Here is a 21515-nt window from a genome sequence, read left to right as displayed (position 1 = left end):
TTCTGTATGCACGTATTTTTCATTTATATAAATGTCACTGTGCTATAGATCTCATTCCCTTTTTCTTAACTCTTCAGCCAACACTGTTCTTAAAATCCTCCCGCACTGGTATGTGCACACCCAGCCTCTGTTTCTAACCACTGCACAATAGTCCATAGGGAGCTTCCATTCACTGTGCCACACACTTCCCTGGTGATGGTGACCCAGACTGCCTCCAACTCCCCACCACCACCAAATGATGGGGCTATGGGTATCCTCACACAGGCCACTAGGGACCGGTGAAAGAATGTCTTTGGGACATGTGCCCAGGAATAAAATTGCTGGGTCATATAGAAGATGGGTTCTTATTTTAACTGAACAGCACGAGACGGCTCTCCAGAACGGCTGCACAATCTGTGTGCCCACCGGCAGGGCAGAGCAGTTCCTATACCTCAGGGCTTTCTTTTGAAGGTCAGGGGTCTGCCCCTTTCAACTCATCTCTTTCTGTGCCAGGCACCTAATACAGTCAAACAGAAGCCCCAAACAAGAGTCGTTACCAACTTCTTCCCCAGGTGACCACATAAGTATTCCAAGAGAACACGTTTGCCCACAGCTGTAGCTGTGAAATTCTTCTAACTCCTACCTAAATGTTCCCGTCTTATTGTCAGGATTTCAAAGCACAAAATAGCCAAGGCATATTTTTAGGCAACGTGTTTCTAACCTGCCCCAAGCCCCTTGACCTACCGGCTCCAACTGCTGGCATCAGTAGACAGCACTAACAAAGTAACCATCCAAAGCTCTACACTGCACTAACTATAGCTTCACTAGTCCAGTAAGAGTCTGTGTTAACACACTGTACTTTATGTTGGTGTGCTATTTAGTATATTTTGTTGTCTGTCTTAGAATTAGTTATCTTCTGATGTCTCAATTTACCATTGATATCTTCCTTTTGTTACTCTCTTCTAATTAAATATATGTATATGTGCATATGAATCACTGTAATACATATGGATTTGACTCAGCTTCTACTGCCAATACCTCAAGGCATAAAACTGTGTCTTCAATCTCTAGCCCAGGGGCACATGGCTCTTTTCTAGACCTCTTTTTTCTGTACCTCTCTCTAATTGCATTCCCTCCTGCCTGAAGGAGGAGAACCAGTTGGTGTTCTTCATGTCTTTATTACAAATGGGCTTGTTGAAGAAGTTTCTATTTGTTCCCCAACAGCTATTCTTCATGTTTTCATTTTAATAGGATTTTTAGCTAGTACATGATAGCCTAGGTGAAATCTATATTTCCTTCCTTTCTTGCAGGTGGATGTGGCCCTGTGAAAAAATTCTGACCAATGGGATGTGTATAATTTCTAAGGCACGTGCTCAAAAGGAACCCTCCCTTCACACTCCTGCCTCCTTTTGGCTGGGAAGGGGATGTGATGATGAGTGCCGGCTGCCATCTTGGATCACGAGATAAACACGGCATAAAGAGGATGACACAAAACCCACAGGGAAGGATTTTGGGTCTTCAGTAATTGTTGAGCTACCCCCAGAAGCCCTGGAAGGCTTACCTAGCCTGGGAAAAATAAACTTCTGTTTCATGTAAGCCACTAATGTGATAGATCAGCCTAACCAATACACATATGTACCAGGGGACAGCAAACTGTTGGCGTAGAGAGCTAGGTGGAAAATATTTTAGACTTTGCAGGCCATTCTATCTCTGTTGCAAACTACTCACTTCTGCCTTTGCAACACAAAAGCAGCCAAAGATAACAAATGGGTGTGGCCGCTGTTCCGATAAAACTTTGGCCCGGGGGACAACAGGGCGCCACCCCTGATACATAGTAACAGTTCATGTTTTTAGACTTTATGTAAATGGTCTTACACTGTATGTATCCTTCTGCTACTTGCTTTCTTCCCTCAACGTTACCTGCGAGATTTATCCATGTTATACATGTAGACATGTTTAATCATTTCCATCACCAGAAACGATAGCTCTTCAATCCTCTGGGATGTTCATCCACATTGTTTCCAATGTCATTCTCACAACAGTGTTACAGTGTTCCTACCCACACTCATAGAAATGCCCACTAATGCATATGAGTGTCTCCGGAATTCACAACTGGGAATGAAGTTACTGCATTCACAGCTTTACTGGATGTATCCCAACTTTCTCTCCATGACTGTAGCAGTGAGACCCTCCACCAGAGTCTGGTGGTTCCCCTTGCTCCACTCGTACTGATCAAAACTCAGTATTATCAGACTTCCTAAATATTGTCAATCTGATGGATCAGAAATGTATCTCAAATGCAAATGTAATTTGCATTTGCCTGTTTACTAGTGAGGTTGAGCATATTCTCATGTACTCACTGGTCATTTAGACATCCCTTTTGTGAAACTCCCTCTTCATATCCTTTGTCTCATTTTCTGTTACACTATTTGTAATTTTCATATTGATTTGTAAGAGGTTTTCTCATATTCTGGTTACTAATTATGTATCTTTTATAAGCTTTACAAACATCTTTTCCAAGTCTGTAACTTGACTTTAAGCATGTATTTTGATACATGAATATTTTAAATTTTAATATAGTCAAATCTATCATTTTGGTTACTGCTCTTGGCATCTTGTTTAAGAAACCCTTCCTACTGGGGCTCCTAGGTGGCTCAGTTGGTTAAGCATACGACTCTTGATTCTGGCTCAGGTCGTAATCTCAGGGTTGTGAGACTGAACCCCATGTCAGGCTCCGAGCTGGGCGATGCTGGGTGTGGAGCCTCCCTAAGATTCTCTCTCTCCGTCTCCCTCTGCTCCTTCCTCGCATAGGCGCGTGCCCTCTCTCTCTCTCTAAGAAAGAAAGAAAGAAAGAAAGAAAGAAAGAAAGAAAGAAAGAAAGAAAGAAAGAAGGAAGGAAGGAAGGAAGGAAGGAAGGAAGGAAGGAAGGAAGGAAGGAAGGAAGGAAGGAAAGAAAGAAAGAAAGAAAGAAAGAAAGAAAGAAAGAAAGAAAGAAAGAAAGAAAGAAAGAAAGAGAAAGAAAGAAAGAAAGAAAGAAAGAAAGAAAGAAAGAAAGAAAGAAAGAAAGAAAGAAAGAAAGAGGAAGGGAGGGAGGGAGAAGGGTGGGTGGGAGGGACGGAGGGAGGAAGGAAGAAACCCTTCCTACTTCCTAGGTCATGAAGATATTTCCTTATAGTTTCCCCCAATATTTTGAAGTTTTCCTTTACACATTTAGGTCTTTAAACATCCCGAAATCTATTTAGTATCAGTTTGAAATACAGAATTTTTTTCCATTACAAATGACCAGATATTCCACTGCCATTTTTTAAAAAGCCCACACATTCCTAACAGACTTACATACACCGTGTTACATATCAAATTCCCGTACAGTCACAATTTTATTTCTGGGATCTCTTTTCTGTTCCTTTGCAAATACCAAACCACCCTAATCATTATAGCTTTATAAATAGTCTTGATATTTGATAGCTCAATTCCCATCATTCTTTTTCTTTTTCTTCAAAATTCTCTTGGATATTCCTGGCCTTCCTTTACTCTCCCAAATAAATTTTAGAGTCAGCTTAGCAGGTTGTATTAAAAAAAAAAAGTTGTTGGGATTTTGCCTTGAATTTCATCCAATTTATGGATTGATCTGGAGATAATTGACATTTTTACAACACTGAGTCTGTCTAACCACTCTATCTCTTGCACTCCCCCAGCATCAGATGATAATAATTTGAGGCAGATTTATGGCCAATTGAACTGCTTTAACCAAAGATTGCTGATTAATAGTTCTGTGTCAATGCAGAGAAAAGTTCTCACTGCATTGCTACAAGATTCTGTCCTTGGCCCCATCCTTTTGAAAATATGTCAATCAATTATTCAGATAACATCAACCTGGTGGGGAGAGCACATGCCATAGATGACATAATCAAAATTCAGAATGATCTCAAGTCTAGAATGCTTGGCTGAAACCAGGAAGATAAAATTTAACAAGTATAAATGCATGGCCCAGCAGCAATCTCTGAAATTCACTTGCACAAATGCAGAATGGTTGCAGAGGGAGTAGTGATTTGGCAGCAATTTATGTGAAAAGGATTCTGTGGCACAAGAGAAGCAGTTAGGTGGTCATTGATCACAAACCTAATATGAGGCAATAATATGATGTGGCCATTTAAAGAGCTAATGCAAACTTATTAAAGTACAATACCCAGTTCATGTGAAGTGCAAGGCCCTGTGCTCCGATGTAATCTGATCACATCCTCATCACTTGCTTCATCTTTGGATGCCACCGCTTATATCAAAGCATCTAAAGAAGGATAAACAAAACTGTGAGAGATGTGGAAAACTTCTCATCCAGAGTCTGGACAAAGAGACATCCAGGCTATTATTGCTCTTTCAAATGAAGTGACAAAGTAAAAAGCCACGGCTATCCAGCCTATGTAGGACAAAGCTCTCTACCTCACCCTGAAGATGTCCCCAGCAACAGAAGAGTTGGGGCTCAGGACGTAGTGAATTGCTGCTGCTAGAGTCATACCAGCAGTGGCTTAGTGACTGTCTCCCAGGACACCTGCACTGGGTGACTTCACTTCCCCTTCATGGTCAGTGGCCATGGCTTTAGGATCATGCTTTCTTTTTTTTTTTAATATTTTATTTATTTGACAGAGAGAGAGACACAGCGAGAGGGAACACAAGCAGGGGGAGTGGGAGAGGGAGAAGCAGGCTTCCCGCCAAGCAGGGAGCCTGATGCGGGGCTCGATCCCAGGACACTGGGATCACGACCTGAGCCGAAAGCAGACACTTAACGACTGAGCCACCCAGGAGCCCAAGATCATACTTTCTCTCTCATGTCTTCCTAGTCCAACACAAGCTTCTTCAATCACAGACTTGGGAAAGAAACAATACACATGTAAGCAAGTGCCAGAACATAGAGTAATTACATAATCCATTTTTTGCCCAGATTAGGAAAAATTTCATTATCTTCTTTATTTAAAATAATGCATTTATGAAATATTTCAAACATACAAAAAGCACAGAAAATAATAAAACAAATACCCATGTATTTGCCACAGAGGATTAACAATTACTGAACTTTGCGATATAGATTGCTTAAGATTTGTTAAGAGAAATAAAGCATGACAGGTATGGTTAAAGTCCTCACCCCTGCCCTGTCCCATTTCCTAGGAGACAATTCTCCTAAAGTCAGTGGAAATCCTTCTCATGTACGTATTTGAAGTCAGTGGAGATCCTTCTCATGTATGTATTTGAGTTTTACTACATCTGTTTCCATAAAAGTATATAGTATCGTTTTATGCTTTTAAAATTTACAAAAATGGTTTCATGCTATTTATAATACTCTGCAACCTGCTTACTTAGGAGACTGTCAAGAACAGGGCTGCAACAAGCATCTCCATGATGAGACATGGCTGTCTCTAGAGCATATACATCTAGGGGTAGAATGGCTATATCGTCGAGTCAGCATATCTTAAATGTTACTAGATACTGAGGAACTGGCTATACCCATGAGTGTTATAAGACAGTTTCCATTATCCTGCATTCCTGCTGCCACTTAGTATTCTCAAACTTTAAATTTTTGCTAAACTGGTAGCTAGGAAATAATATCTCATCACTGTGGCATCTGGTGTATTTCCCAAAATCCCAGTAAGAGGGAACATTTTTCATATATTTCTTAGCTATCTGGTATTCCTCATCTGTGAATTGCTTCGTCTTTATCCTTTGACTATTTTTAGTGGCTTGCTTATCTTTTTTGTTATTGATTTATGGAATTCTTCAGAAGTTCTGAATATTTATCTTTGATGGGTTCTATACACTCAAATATCTTCTCCCTCTTACGACTTCATTTTCTCTCTAGCTCTGCTCTGATACTATTTTCACTCTACACTGAGCCACTCTTTCCAAGTCACCTGTAATATTTACTGTCACAAGGCATGGTTTTACCAAGCAAGGCTTCTGGGGATTGCTTGTTTTTAACCTTTGGCAAGAAGCTTGCAATTCTAGTAACTTCCATAAGGGGTGTTTTGTTTTGGTTTTGGTTGTTTGGGTTTTTTATTGTTGGGAGTTCAAGGATTAAGCCATTCAGGGGTTTCTTTTCTCCCCCAAACCAACCAGTTCTGATTCTTCGACACCAAGTGGGTAACCCACAATTCAATTCACTTCTGGCACCTGTATCTGTTCACTGATCTGTAAGGGATCAGTCCCAGAAGAAGGCCCCCACTTTCAACACCAGTTGTAAGTATCAGACCCCCAGGACACCCACATTTCTGTCTGACTTGGCTACAAATTCAAGAGTTCCACAAGCCCCCCTCAGGTTCCATAATTCACTAGAATGACTCACAGAATTCAGAAAAGCACTTTACTTACTATTACTGGTTTATTCTAAAGGATACAACTCGGGAAAAACCAAATAGAAGCCATGCACAGGGCACAGTATGGCACAAGGAGTAGAGCAGGGAGCTTCCATATCCTCCCCGGGGAACAATACCATCCCAGCAACTCAGTGTGTTCACCAACCCAGAAGCTCTCCAAACCTGGTTATTTAGGGGCTTTATGGCAGTTCCATTATGTAGGCATGACTGATTAAATCACTGGCTAATGGTGATTAAAAATCACTAGCTCCTCTATCCTCCCAGGAGGTTAGGGGCCCGAACCCCCAAGACCATGGTTGGTTCTCAGGTGACCAGCCCTCACCCTAAAGCTATGCAGAGGCCCACCAAGAGTCACCTCATTAGCATAAAGTCAGGTTTGATTATAGGAGGCTCGCTATGAATAACAAAAGATGCCCCTGTCACTCAGGAAATTCCAAGGATTTTAGGAGGTCTGTGCCAGGAACCCAGGGCCAAGACCAAATAGTATTTCTTATTATCCCACAGCCATTAATAAGAAAGATGAAGTCAGGTTTATAGTCAGGTCAACTTTCATCTATTTAATTTTTTATTAAAAAATTACATTCCTTGTTTTATAATTAACGAGTAGTCATCTAATAAATTAAGAACAAAGTTTAAAGAAAGATGACACTAAGGTTCAAGTCATAGATATTGTTGACAACCTCAAGAGAAACAATCATCGCTTATTCAGTACCTCGAGGTCTCTTCTCTACATGCATTACCCTCGATTTACACCAGCCTTCTGTCTTCAGCACCATGGCCAGAGCTCCTACCTAGGGCTGCTGTCAGCACTAGCTAGCTACACTTAGACTTCATTCAGGTCATCAAGGCTTGGGGGAGGAAGGGAGGGAAAGAGACAAAGCCAAGAATTACTAGCTTGCTTCAGTTATCTTAGTTAAGGACTTTTCTCCATTCCTGCTTGGGACAAAACTTTATCACTTCTATAGAAAATGTTCCTGTACCAAAACTCAAACAAAGTTGGGCTCCTAGGAGTGTGCTGGCTCATAGGCATACCTGGGTTCCTTTCTTTGTCCATCAGACAGGTTACTATTAGCAACCCAGTTGCAAGTTCATCACTCAACCTAGTTCTATCCATAGCCTTCACTGCAAGGGTTGGTTTTCTAACTTCTACAACCCAACTCAGACTTCAGACAGACCACTCTGGTCACACATTTTTTTCTTAAAGGAAATGTTTCTTAAATATTCACTCTCTGAATGTTTAAATTTACAATTTGAATGCAATAAAACATTAGTTTAATGTCCAAGAAGTATGGTATCCCTTCTGCAACCTGTCCCTATCCACTGACTAGAAAGAGATGTCCACTAAGCACAAAGCAATGGCCATATGATCTCAGTTCCCACTGGGCTAGTTCTCCTTCCAATTTTTCCTTCTACCTCCCATCCTATCACTTAGCTCATTTTATTATTTCACTGCTCCCGGAGACCCAGAGCAGGGAAGGGTCAAAGCAATGCTCCTTTTAGATCTACTAATGAATAACAATTTATTAAATATACTGCATGATAAATACCAAATAGATACAGTTAACTGAGACCTTGCAATGGCCCACCTGATTATGACTAAAACATAAAAAACCCAAAAAAATTAGATCTACCCCAGCCATGGATGGATTGTAAACACCTGCCTCAAGGTGTTAAGGAAGAATGAGCAAGACCACAGGAGCAAATTCCCATCACTAGCAGCATGACTCAGAGAATGAGACCTACAGTTGCTGGAGGGAAAAATGGTAGGCAATGAGGAACTTTGTGTTACTCTCTTCAGATTTCTGTACTGGCCCAGAATGAAGGAGGCCTTCTTCCTCTCCCCAAAGGAGGAGGGGCACTAGTTGGCTGGGTCAGACTCTGGGATTACATAGTGCATTGTTCCCTGCAAGCCAGGTCCCTGAACGGATGGTGATTTATGAATGCACTCTCTGGATGCATTCATAAATCACCCCAGACTGGATGATGTTGGGTGGACCAACCTCACTCAAGCAGCTGGTTGGCTAAACCCACAAGGCTCTGAGTTAAATGTTTTACAAGCAGTACCTTCATCTACAAAATGGAAATCAGCCATTGTTCTTAAATGCTAGACAGCGAAGGAAACTTTTTACCACCACCCTCTGCTCCTCAATCTCTCCTCAGCCAGGGCAACTGCTGCTTCCTTCTCTCTGTCCCCAACTCCTGCTGTGCCTCCTGCCTGGAGACCCAGGAGCAAATTTAAATTGTTCACCACTCTTTGGTACCATTTGTTTAGAAACTGCTGTCTTGAACCACAGGGTTCTGATGAACATAACTACTGAGCCTGACCCAGATGCTGCTGTTCAGGAATGCTGGGTCCTAAGATGCAGAGCCAGGCCCAGGGAGGGCAGGCGCCTCCCGGAAACCATGAAACCATGCAGGACCATCCCCTCTACTATCCTACTGTGCATGGGGACCTTGTGTGACAAGCTCTTTGTAACTTTTTATGGCTCTGCATATGTGCTATTTTTTATGTTATCCAGACATTTTAAAAAGGTCCATGTCCTTTGACTATTATTCAGCCTTAAAGAAGAGGGAATTCTGACACCTGCTACAGTGTGGTTGAAACTTGAGGACACAACACTAGTAACATTAAGTCAGACACCAAAAAGACAAATACTGTATGATTCTACTTATATGAGATATCTAGTGTAGTTGGATTCATAGCAGAAAGTGACACGATGGTTGCCACGGGCTGCAGAGGGGAAGTGGGGAGGATTTTTTTGTTTGTTTAACAGGTACAGTGTTTAGTTTCACAAGATAAAAAAGTTCTGGAGATTGGTTGTACAACAGTGTGAATGTACTTAACACTACTGAATTAAACACTTAAAAATGGTTAAGACAATAAAATATATGTTATGTGTATTATAGAACAATTTAACAATAAGAGATCTATGTCTTTCTTTTCTTTTGTAGATTCCCCAGTAATGCCTAGCACCATGCACAGATGATACCCCATCTTCAGCAAAACATTTTTATCAGTCATTGTAGACATTTCTACAACCATCATTTTATTTAATAATGTAATCCTCACAGTAACCTTGCAAGATAAGTATTTATTTATTTTAAAAATCTGATTTATTTATTTGAGAGAGAGAGAGCAACAGAGAGCATGAGCAGGGGGCAGGGAGAGGGAGAAGCAGACTCCTCACTGAGCAGGGAACCCAACACTCGATCCCAGGACACTGGGACTATGACCCGAGCTGAAGGCAGACGCTTAACCAACTAAGCCACCCAGGTGCCCTGCAAGATAAGTATTTAGCCAAATTAACAGATAAGGAAAGGGGGCGCATCAACATGATGTGACTTGCCCACAGCTACTTGGAAACAAAACCAGGGGGACCCAGGTCCCAGATTCCAAGTGAGTATTATTTTCACAGCTGTACCTCAGCTTCTTCATAACCGAAGATCCAGAAAGAATTCTTCAGGCTCAGGACGTGTTCTGGAAACTCCTCCAGCATCAACAGCTGAGGATACATATTCATGTCAACCGAAAGCTCGGGAAGTGACTGCTCACGTGTGTGTGTGCACGTGCGTGTGTGCATGTGCTCACACGCACGTGTGCACATCTGTGTGTGTGACTATTGCCAGAAAAGAAAAATACCACCTCTTGTGCAGGGAGGAAAACCCACAAAATCTCAAAACCCCAAAGAAAGTGCAATAGTTCTAAACACAGGCGTGACCAAGCCAGAGGAGAACCAGCCTCGGAATTGGTTGCCATGGGCAACATAACACAATTCAGTCTCCCTGTCCTTGGCATGCATGTGGCTTGCTGTCTCCAGGCTCACAGCCTGAAGTACTTGAGCAAGGACCACAGACACAGTGAGGGAGGACATCCCTCCTCGAGGAGCAAATCCATTTAGCTCCAGGATGAAGATAAATCTGAAGATACAGCTCTGGGACAGAGCCCCTCTCTAAGAAAGTAGAAGGGAGCTTGAAAAGTAAAAGGGAAATGGTGAACACAGGCCAACAGATCCTGCTAGAATGGGCAGGAGTTTATACATGGCTCTGAAAAGTAGAGGAAGGGATTAATCTAAGGTAGACAATTCTGGTGGAAACCCTGACCTACTATTGCTGACACAAGAAAGTCACACAGTCCTGCTTTGGGGGTTGTCCCTGGGTCACCATTCCTCCATCCTCCCTCGTCTTTTAAAGGTAGGAAATCTCTATTCATTAACAGTCTCTATTTTAGCATCTTCGTTTTCTCTAAATGAGCAATAGGACTCACTGCCCTCCCCTTCTACTAGGTTCTTTATTCTCTACTCCCTCCATTCTTACCACTCTGCCATCTGCTTCTCTGATCTCCTGTACCCTGGGGGGGGGGGGAACGTAAGGTGAACTGGAGACAGGAAAGGAGGTGGCCCCACAGAATGATGGAAGGATAAAGTTCAATCTGTTCCAGAATCTCCTAGACCTTCTTATATGGGAATAAATAAAGCAAGACCTCAAGCTTTTCAATTTCCAGTAAAACCCACTCTCTTCATATCCCAATGCATGTTATCTTCTCTGTCACTCAACAGCTAAAATAGGAAATTAGGAAAACATTTTAAAAAACAGCAAAGGTGGAAATTTCAATCAACAGGAAAATGTCTTTCAAGTCCCTAGGTCCATCCCTAAGGTACTTACACCAAACTTGGGTAGGCAGGGTTGATGTGCAAGAAATACATATGGTAACCATATTATTAATGAGTTGTATCAGTCAGGACTCAACCAGTGACCTTAGGTAAACCGCTCAACCTCTATGATCCTCAATATCCCCATACATATAATTAGAAAGGCATGTGAAAGAGGAAGAGAATACCTCTCCTACCTCCTAGTGTTATGTGAGATCACAGACCTCTGCGCAAGCTGTCAGAAAGGGTAAGTGGGGACCGTCACTTGTTTCTGAGCCCTGTTTCATCTCTCTCTCACCCTCCCCCTCTCCAGGATCCCAGAGCAGCAATGGATGGAGAGCAGAGGGAAGGGGGTGGGGCAGAAGGAGCCAAATAAAACGATGACAGCAACAAGAAAGCAAACACAAATGAGCTCTGCAAATGCTCGGATGCATTCTGTATTTATAATAAGTGCAGGGGAGGTGAAATGCATGTGCTGGTATGTGAAATACTGGCTCCCAATCAATGCCTCTTGCTGCCCATGTTACCTGCCTGGTCCCGTGGGCCTCCTGTCCTGCACAAGATGTCGTGGATGCTCAGTGGACAATAACAGCATCGCCTTTGACACTATTAGAATGTGCCTGAGACAGGAGCTTTGAAGCCAGGGTGACTGGACAGGCTGGCTGTGAAAGGGGCAAGGAGAAACTTGGCTGGGGGGGTCCTTTGAGTTCCAGATAGGGCCACTATAGGAAGCCCCATTACATTACAAACACACCTGGAGGCTTCAACTTCTCCCTTCTGTTTCATTGCACTTTATTAAGGAGACCTCGACTAAACCCTCAAAAATGCCTTTTATTTAATGGCTATTACTCCATCCAGAGGGCTTGGAGCAGATCAGAGAAGGAGGCAGCCCTGTGCCAGGTCATCAAGGGCCACCCCAAACAATACCAAGCTGTCTGCAGCCCTACAGAGATGTCTGATGCTAGTCTACAAGGGATCAATGTAATTCAGGTCAACCAGTTGGTCGTTTCTGTTCATCTGTCGAAGAAAATTCCTAGATGAGCCCATGTTATCAGGTTAGGCACTTTTTTCTAGATGACAGGAGCATCAGAGTCCCTCACTCCTCAGCACTGAAATTATCTAATTGCCCCTTCTGCTTGCACTGAGCTCCTTAATGATCAGAATGGCTTGGGCACTGTTGGTCTCAGGCTATCTACCTAGCAGTCTGTTTACCAATGATCTAGAAGAAAAGCAGGAAATACTGCTCCCAAAAAAGATAGCAGTTTTTTACTTTACCTGGTAATAATATCAATAATAGCAGCTAACACCTACATAGCCTTTACTCTGCACCAGGCTTTCTTCCAACTGCTTTTTTTTTTTTCATATACTAACTACTAAACCCTCACCCTGTAGTCTTAATGAGCATTGCCCATTTCAGAGGTGAGGAAACAGCTCAGATCTATCTATATTTTAGCTTTTCAGAGAGGCTTCTATAATCGGGAAGCCCATGAGATCTAAAGGAATAAGAGCTAAGAGTGAAGGAGCTCCAAGCTCCTTGTTAGGTGGTAAGAGTGATGATTTAATTGAGGGGAGATGGATGGGGATGCTGGGCATATGGATATTCCCGGGCCCCTGGTGTACACTCTGTCAGCTGAAGCTGGCTCTGTCCACCCTGGAGGAATAGGACTGAAATGCTTCCTGGAGCTTGGGTTCAAGGACATTTGTGTGCCCTGTGGTGCAACCAGCCTAAGTCGCCCCAGATTAAGGATTGTCAATGGAGAACCCACTTCTAGGTCTGCACCCAACCTACGTGAACATAATGCTTCCTCAAGCTGAACTGAAACCAGCTCTTTGGGTTTCCATTGTTCTGTGCTCATTAAGCTTTTAAAAAGCTGGCTACCACCTATGGCACAAGAGCGGGCTGTACACCCAAGTAGGGTCATGCCAGCTCCTAACCTACTCGACTGTGAGCTGGCCGAAGGTGGCTGGGTCAGTGGGGTATTTCAGTAGACCAGGCAGTTACTACAAATCCAAAATGGGAAGCAGAGTTCTACTTCTAGCCTCAGGGCCCAAGGTGTGTGGACAGGACAGTGTCAAGGACCAGGGGATTAAAAGAGCCCTGCTCTCTGCAGGCTATGGACACAGCAAGATGTGATTCTTAGCTGGAGGTGTGCTGACAGCAGCCCGAGGGTGTCTGCTGCTGGTGCCTATTTTTATGCCACAGCACCTCAGACCTGCTATCCAGACCCTGCCTGACTGGCTGGCTGGCCAGCCCTGTGGATTAAAAGGGACTTGTTGGGAAAAAACCAGGGGACAGCATGACAGGTCCCTTGGGAATAAAGGTTTTCCAACTTACCAGGACATTTAAAAAGATTGTCTTTGGTGTTTGCTTAAATGTGCACTGCCTGATCCATCCTCAGAGATTAGGATTCAGTAGGTCTGCAAAGGAGCCCGGGCATTTGCATCCCGGGTGATTGTTACACAGGGAGCCTGGGGCCTCCAGAGGCAGTGTGGCAAGTACAACAGAGCATCCTTACTCCTCCAACACCATTAGGGCCCAAGCAGCAACTTTATGGCCAGTGAAAGCTCAAGCCCCACCCCAGATGTCCTCACTCTCTACCTACATTTTAGCAAAATCCACATGTAAGTCATAGGCACACTGCAGTTTGCAAAGCACAGCTCTAGGGTTCTCAAAGACCGCTAACAATAATCACCCAGACAGCCTGTTAGAATACGGATTGTTTGGCCCTACTTCCAGAGTTGCTAATTTGGAAGGTCTGGGATGGGGCAAGAGAGTTTGCATTTCTCACAAGTTCCCAAAGGACACTGATGCTGCTGGTTCAGGGACCACACTTTGAGGACCACTGCTCTAGTCTAGACAAGTTTTTCTCAGCCTTGCCGCACACTGTCATCACCCAAGGAACTTTAAAATCTGCTGCCTGGGTCCCACTTTCAGGGGCTCTGGTTTGATTGAGCTAGGGCCCAGCGTGGGCATCTGGACATGTAGAAGCTCCCCAGGTGATGTTAAAGTGCAGACAAGGTTGAGAATCAATGTTCTGGAGTCAGACAACCTGGATGCAAATTCCAGAATTTGCCAGCTGGTGACCTGGGAAAAGTTACATAGCTTCTTTTGTTGCCCACGTGCCCCACTCATTGGTCTGCCTGGACAAGAGCCGCATTACTCTGTCCGTGAACCTAGTGGATGGGGATGGCATGGAGATTTAATTTATATGCTTCAGTGGATATCAAACAAGATGGCAGCAGATTAGTCTCCATGTCTGTGGTTCGCAAGTATCTGCTGTCCTGCCTTCTACTTGTTGCCATATATTATCTCTGCATATCAAGATAAGAAAAGTGACCCTTGAATGGGTGCTCACCATGTGGCAAGTACATCAGCTCATTTAATTTAATCTTTACAACAACAGTATAGCTCTGATATTATTCTGCCCATTTTCCCGATGATGAAATTGAGCCTCAGTGAGGTCAAATGACTTGCCCAAGCTAACACGTGTACAAAGTGAAGAGTCAGAATTTGAATTTCAAACAGTCGGACTCTAGAATTATCTCTGCTGACCATTTACCACGCTGCCTCCTGTCCCTGCTTGGTCTCCCCCTCCTCTGCCTAGAAACTTCTGCAAGGTGGTGAGCTGGAGAGGCAGAGGGCACATCCTCTCCTCCTAGGTAAACCTAATACTTTGAGCACCTCCAGCCTGTTTGAGGCTTGAGTTGAGTTATCATCATTACCAGCCCAGGGACACAGCCCTAGACGCAAATAAGGTTACATTTCCCAACAGATACAAATGGATTTTTTTCTTTTTAAGACATCAGAACAAAGCCGCTCTGCTAAGCCCTCCATGAAGGTGCAAATTGCTAATCTGATCTGAATGTGTCACTAGTTTGGGCTTCATCAAAGGTTTTGATACAAGAATTGAGGTATAATAAATAAAAGTTTCTGATATGAGTTCTATACTCACATTAGAGCTTGAAATGAATTCTTAGTTGTCTGTTGTGGGAGCCAATTTCTGTATTTTAAAACGGGGTTGGCAAGCAAGACAAGGACGAGACAGAAATGAACCAATGAAATCAAGAGCAGGGATTAATTAAGGGAGTTTGCCACAGAACAGGGACAAAGGAAAGACGGTAATAGTGTTTCTTCGAAGAAACACAAGTTGGATTTTTATATATATATATAAGTTTCTGGGAAAATAATTTAATTTTGACACCATCTCCGCAAATCGACTGGGCTTATCTTTCTCCCCTGGAGAGTGAAGATTGCCCTTTTTCTGGCCAGAGGGGAATCTCATTTCCCCTGTCCTTATCAGTTATTAGAAATCAAAATATTGTTTCAAATGGATGTGTTTAATATTTCAGACTATATAATGTGTCCAGCACAAAAGGGCAACATCAGTAGACAGGCAACAAAGTGTAGAAAAGAAATGAAAAAGCATCCTGAATCGCATGACCAAAGATGTCTCTCCAATCTATCCTCCCTTGTTCTATGAGGCTTGGCCTGTTGGCCATCTCCTCATTCTTAAACCTCCTCAATCCTGAAAATGGAGCAAAAACAAGAGGATCTCCCCCCCCTTCCTACTCCACAGTACAGCTGTGGTCCCACAACACTGATTTTTGACATCGGCTGTATAAGGCAATTTCCTAATGATTCCAAGTGATTTGAGTCTTAGAGAAACTAAGATATTTCCCACTGGAAACACCACCCCATAAAACAGGTTGAAAATTCTGACAACAAAAACTTGCCCCAGGTCATTTCTGTTAGCAATATGGTCCAATTAGTGGCTCATTTTTTCCTCTGTAACTTCCTCTATATTTCAGTCCCCTTTACCATTGGCTGCTACCTTCCGTCACCTCGTCCCCTATCTAAGGTCTGGTGGCACATCACCTCCTATACTTCAGCTCCCCGGTTTGTTCTTTCTGGGTATTTGAAATATCCAAGGAGCTAACCTGCAGCATGGTACTTCACAGTTAGCTATCTCCATGGATCCCCTGATACACCCCAGCCCCCAAGTAGCTTACCTTCTAGACTCTGAGATAAATAACATGCAATTCCTCCACATTAGCACTGTGCCAGTTTAAGACTCAGTGTGTCAAATCTACCTATAATGAGGGACACCTCTACTGGCCCGGATGATGGACTCAGCATGAGGAATAGTGACAATGCAGCTAACTCAATTTCCAAGTGTTCTGAGCATGTGAGGTGCTATGTGAATGCTAAGTATTAATGTTATGGTTTCATCTGAAAGATGTGTATGTCACCCAGGAGGTTCCGGAAGTCAGTAACATAATTTGCAATAAGCCATCATTAATTAACGCTAAATTACCAGGCCCTTCCTGGGGAAGCTGCATATTAAACTGACATCAGGATGTGAAGAGTTCATTATGGTTAATGTTATGAGAACACAAACTGAAGAACTTAATAGTGGATTAGAAGGTGTTTATGTCCAAACACCTCAATGTGGGCTCCACAGCCACCACACACCAGCAAAGATATTGGTTTTGTCGCTAAGGAGGATGATGAAAGATTTGGAAATGTAACAGGCTCCCCCAGCACAGGATAACAGGGTATTTGCAAGCACTGGGTGGGGGGGGGAGAACAGGAGGGGCACCTGGCTGGCTCAATTCATACAGCATGCAACTCTTGATCTTGGGGTTGTGAGTTCAAGCCCCACCTTGGGCAGGGAGCTTACTTCAACGGAAAAAAAAATAGGAAAGGGCAAGCACTCACCCACTCCTTTCCCTCATTCTTTCCTCTAACACACCACTCCCACCAGAGCCTGGGGGAATGAGACAGAAGCAAGGAGCAAAGAGATGGAAGCGGCACCTGTCACCTCAGGGGGAGGGAAGGATCAGGTTCACCTGGCGTCAGGTGACGGTGGGAGGTGGGATATTTGGAAAGCTGTTCAGGCGATTCAGTATTGTCACTCTACCTTCCTACCCTCCTCCCCTGCTCTCACTGTCATTCGGTGATTCTGCCATGTTTGATTATTGTTGCAAATTTAAAAGCAAAGCGATCCTAACTCATGTAAATCTGTGAGGCACACAATCATAAATCCACACTGCCATATCTAACATAATCGCTGATCTATATATACATATCATAAAATAAAATGAAAGCGTGTACACAGCACACCCGCACACTGGCAGCCGCAAGACTGACGGTAAAATCATGCCAAGATCTCCTGAACCCACAGCACAACAATGTACACTATGGTGCAGCCCTGGCTCTTCAATCCCCCAAAGGGAAAGGCCCTAGTGCCACTTTATTCCCAAGTCTCTTTATTTGGTCACAGTAAGTGCTTACTGAAAAGGAGGATCATTTCTTCTGCATCTAACAAAACGGTGTGAAAACAAAAAAATGCAAAGCCTTTGTTTGATGAGATCTATTGTTTTTCTTGCATTCATTCGCTCACCAGACATTTACTGAGCACTATGCCAGCTTTCAAGATAAAAAAAAAAAAAAGGAGAGAGACGAGAAGCCTTGCCCTCCAGGCACCCCCATGCTAGTAGGACACAGTCAAGGACACAAGTAAGCAGATAGTGATAAGACAGTGAGGGAGAAGAGGCACTGACAGGTTGTGCAGAGCAGGTCGAGTCAAGGAAGATGGCTGGAGTTGACCTTGCAGGGAAAGATAGGTGTGGGTTGAGGACCCTCTGGGGAGTCAAAGTGAAGGTCATCCCAAGTAAAAGAAATGAGCAAAGCAGAAATACAAAGGCACAAAACCTTCTACACCCAGAGGAGGAAGCCCTCCCTATGGCCAGTTCCCCACCTCCGCCAGAAATGATCAGACCCAGTGATGGACACCAGTCCAAGGAACAAGATGAGCCAATGGGTTTCTTCATATATGATAATCAGGTTAAATGAATTGCCTGCCCTGAACCAGAAACTCAAGTGTCACGGTTGCCTTTTGGGGCCATGGAACTGAGAGGCCAACAGAGGAAGAGGTCTGGAGAGTAGAAGGATATTAGTACACAGAGAGGGACAGCTCCAGGAAACTGTGTGATTCCCAAGCAAGAAGGAAAGGAAGAACGATAGCTTTCCAGGACCTAGTTCTAGATCTTCAAAAGGCTCAGCTATCCTTATGGGTCTTGAATTCTGTGAAATACTCTCAATTCCTTTGAATAAAATCTCCTTAGTTTAAGACTGCTGGAGTGGGATTCTGGTCAGGACACTGGTGAACAAGAGACACTGAAGGGTCCTGGGGAGAAGTGGGCTATCTGGCACCGTGGTACATAGTGCAGCTGCCAGGGTGAACTCGGCCCCATTCGTGTCAATCATCATAACCAGAAGGAAGTCGGAGGACTGTGGGCAAAGTGATTGGATTAGGGACAGAGTGGCCGAGTTCACCAGAAGGTCTTCACACCTACTCATCAACTTTTTATAAAGATAAAATCTCTGAAGCACTAGCAGCTCCTCTGGAGAAAGACGTGAGATAAATACAAGGCACTGTTAACAAAAGGGTCTTTCTTCTTTATTATAAAGTTATTGGAAAGGAATTGCTTTACCAGGCCATGAGGGAGCTGCAGTCCTATCTCAACAGGTAACCTTGAAAATCAGACACAATCGCTGTCCTTTTTCTCAGTTCTCATTCTCCCTTTACCCACCATCCCTCCGAAAGCATGCTTCTCCATTAATAGCTTTTTTCATGTAATGAGACTAATAACACCTCCTCCACACACAGAGCAATCATGGCTGCTGGCTGGGCTGGACCCTGCCCTACTGTAGCTCAGCGGCCATCCCTCTTTGTCCCGTCACGCCACTGAATCCTGGGTGGGAACATGTGGGGCAGAGAGAAAGGGAGATTGCTAGCCTATTGTTCCACAAGGACCAGGCACCCAAGCTAAAGGTTACAGATAGAGTAAGGAATTCTGCTTTTGAAACAATGAAAGAAAGGTTCCTCCTGTGTTGTATAATTTCTTCACAAGCCTTTCTTTAGGGACAGGATGCTTGTGTCAATAAAACTGTACTTAAATATTTCAAATGTATGTTGTCATTGGGGTACAACCTGTGGACCTACAAAAGGACATGGATGAAAAAGTAGGGAAACACTACGGCGCCTGGCGGGCTCAGTCAGTTAAGCATCTGCCTTCGGCTCAGCTCATGATCCCAGGGCCCTGGGATCCAGCCCTGCATCAAGCCCCACAGTGGGCTCCCTGCTCAGCGGGGAGCCTGCTTCTCCCCCTCCCACTGCTGTTCCCCCTGCTTATAGTCTTCCTCTGTCAAATAAATAAATTAAATCTTTAAAAAAAAATTAGGGAAACATCTGGTATGAGGCAGATGAGGGTCCCTACTAGGAATGAGTTAGATACGTGGGTGATGGGTTTTGTGGAGCTGAGGCCAAGGGGGGCAGGGGTGAACACTGAAGAGCCCAGCACGCGTTTTCTTGGTATTCAATGATATTTGAGGAAAACTCTGCCCTGAGGGCAGAAGCAGCAAAAAACTGTTCTCTCTGAACATATTCTCTGTGAGCTTACTTCCCCCAACAAAAGAACATCCTAATAGACCTATGGAATCTACTGGAGGATACAGGATTTTGAGGAGACTTTTCATGGAACCTTCCTGAAATGCCCTCCGGGTGAAACAGCTGAGTGGCTTGACTACTGGCATGCTCTTCAGACCTCTGAGACTAATCATGCCTGCAGTGAGACTCTGAGATGTAATAGTCTCCTGTATCTGACCCTCCATCCCAGGGATGTCCAGAAGGCTGAGGCTGCTCATATGGTCCACACCAGCCAGATGGGGAACTGGTCACAGGGCTTGGCATCCATGGACACATACTCAGATTCACTGTCATTTGGAGTTGAAAAGGACACTAGAATTCGTCAAGTGCAACCCTCTACACATCTCAGATACTACAGCACAGGCTGAAACATTTGGCTATCACCTAGCCTCCTCTAAAATGGAGTCCTACCTATCTGCATTTTATACATTCACACTGTCGCTGCTAGAACCTAACCTCTGTCCAGCTGGCCACGTAAGAGATATGGTACTGCTGCACCTGAACTTGCTCACCATGCTGGAGACTGACACTTGGGTGTAAACAAGTTCTCCAGGACAGTTCCTTGGGTCATATCACCTCTTACAATTTGTTTTGAGGTGAGCCTGGGTCCCATGCTTCAAACACAGTATTATTTAGGGGCCACATCTATTGCTATAACAAATTACCCCACAACTTAGCTGCTTAAAGCAGTATCTCACAGTTTCTGCAGACCAGGAACCCAGGCATGGCTCAGCTGGGTGTTTCTGGCTGAAGGTGCCTCAGTCTACAATCAAGGTGTTACCAGGGCTGCAGTGACCACAGGCTCAGAAGAAAAGTACCCCCAGCTCCCCAGGATGACCCACTTGTCACTGGCAGTAATCACGTCCTCAAGGCTGTGGGCCAGAGGCCCATTCCTTGCCACACGGGCCTCACCACTGGGCAGCTCACAAGGTGGCACCTTTTCCATCACGGGCAGCAAGGAAGAGGGTGAGAGAGGACACAGAGGATGGAAACTAGTCTTTGATAACCTAACTCAGAAGAGATGTCTTAGTGAGCCCTAAATCCAGCCCACATCCAATGGAAGGGGATTGCACAAGGGCAAACATTCCAGGAGACGGGGATCATTACGGGGCTACTGTGGAGGCTGCCTACCACAGACTACATATTACCCTCTTCATTTACATGTCCCTATCGTTGGGACCGACAAACAACAACAACCAAACAACCTCTGACTAGATTCCAGGAGTAGTCAACCACCCCCATCAAGCCTGTGTGAAGGAGTAGGTAGGCCCAGGTAGCCGTCTTTGTATATTTGACCTTCCTTTACATGACGCTGTTAAGGAATCTGACCAAAGCTGGGCCAGTCAGACTCCCCTCCGGTGAATGAGTCATTGAGATACATAAAGTTAAACCGAATGGTCATGTAGAAGCAAGGCCAGAGCCAACACTACATACTGAGCAAAGCCATGCCCAAGCTGAAGTCATGAAGAGTGGAAACCAGGCACAGGCAGAAGAAGCCAGCCTGCAAAGAAGGGCCTGGAAGAGGTAAATAGAGAGAGGTACTAGGACAAGAGATCGTAAGGCCTGAAACAAAGCAACAGAAACAGAGAGAAACTTTCTCAAGCCTTGCCTCTTTTTATCTTTTCTGTTTATTCACTCTTACAGTGTACCCTCCCACCCTACTTTTGAGCTATCTAAGTAGGTTTTACTTCTTTGCAATCAGTCTCTAATTCAGCCAAGGCCTCCTCTATTTCTTCTTGGTTAATATGAGTTCAATTTCACCCCGGAAAGTGACCTTTGTGATATGAAATAATGTGCAGATTCCAAGCAAAGCACATTTTTGTTCGAAGCATAGATGCGATTCAACTCATTTCCATAAGCCTATATTAAGACGGTTATTGTTGTCTCCGTGAGTCAAGGGGAAAATGTACGTAAAGAAATGGGAATTTGACTTACCCTAAATCAAACTGCATGATGGTCATGAAACAGAACGAGAAGACCAATTCACTTAGTCTTCTAAACCCACAATAACTTAAAATGTAAAAATACATTAT

Source organism: Ursus arctos, unplaced genomic scaffold (assembly GCF_023065955.2).
Source record: "Ursus arctos isolate Adak ecotype North America unplaced genomic scaffold, UrsArc2.0 scaffold_3, whole genome shotgun sequence".
NCBI classification, from domain to species: domain Eukaryota; kingdom Metazoa; phylum Chordata; class Mammalia; order Carnivora; family Ursidae; genus Ursus; species Ursus arctos.
Note: the sequence above shows the minus strand (reverse complement) of the source record.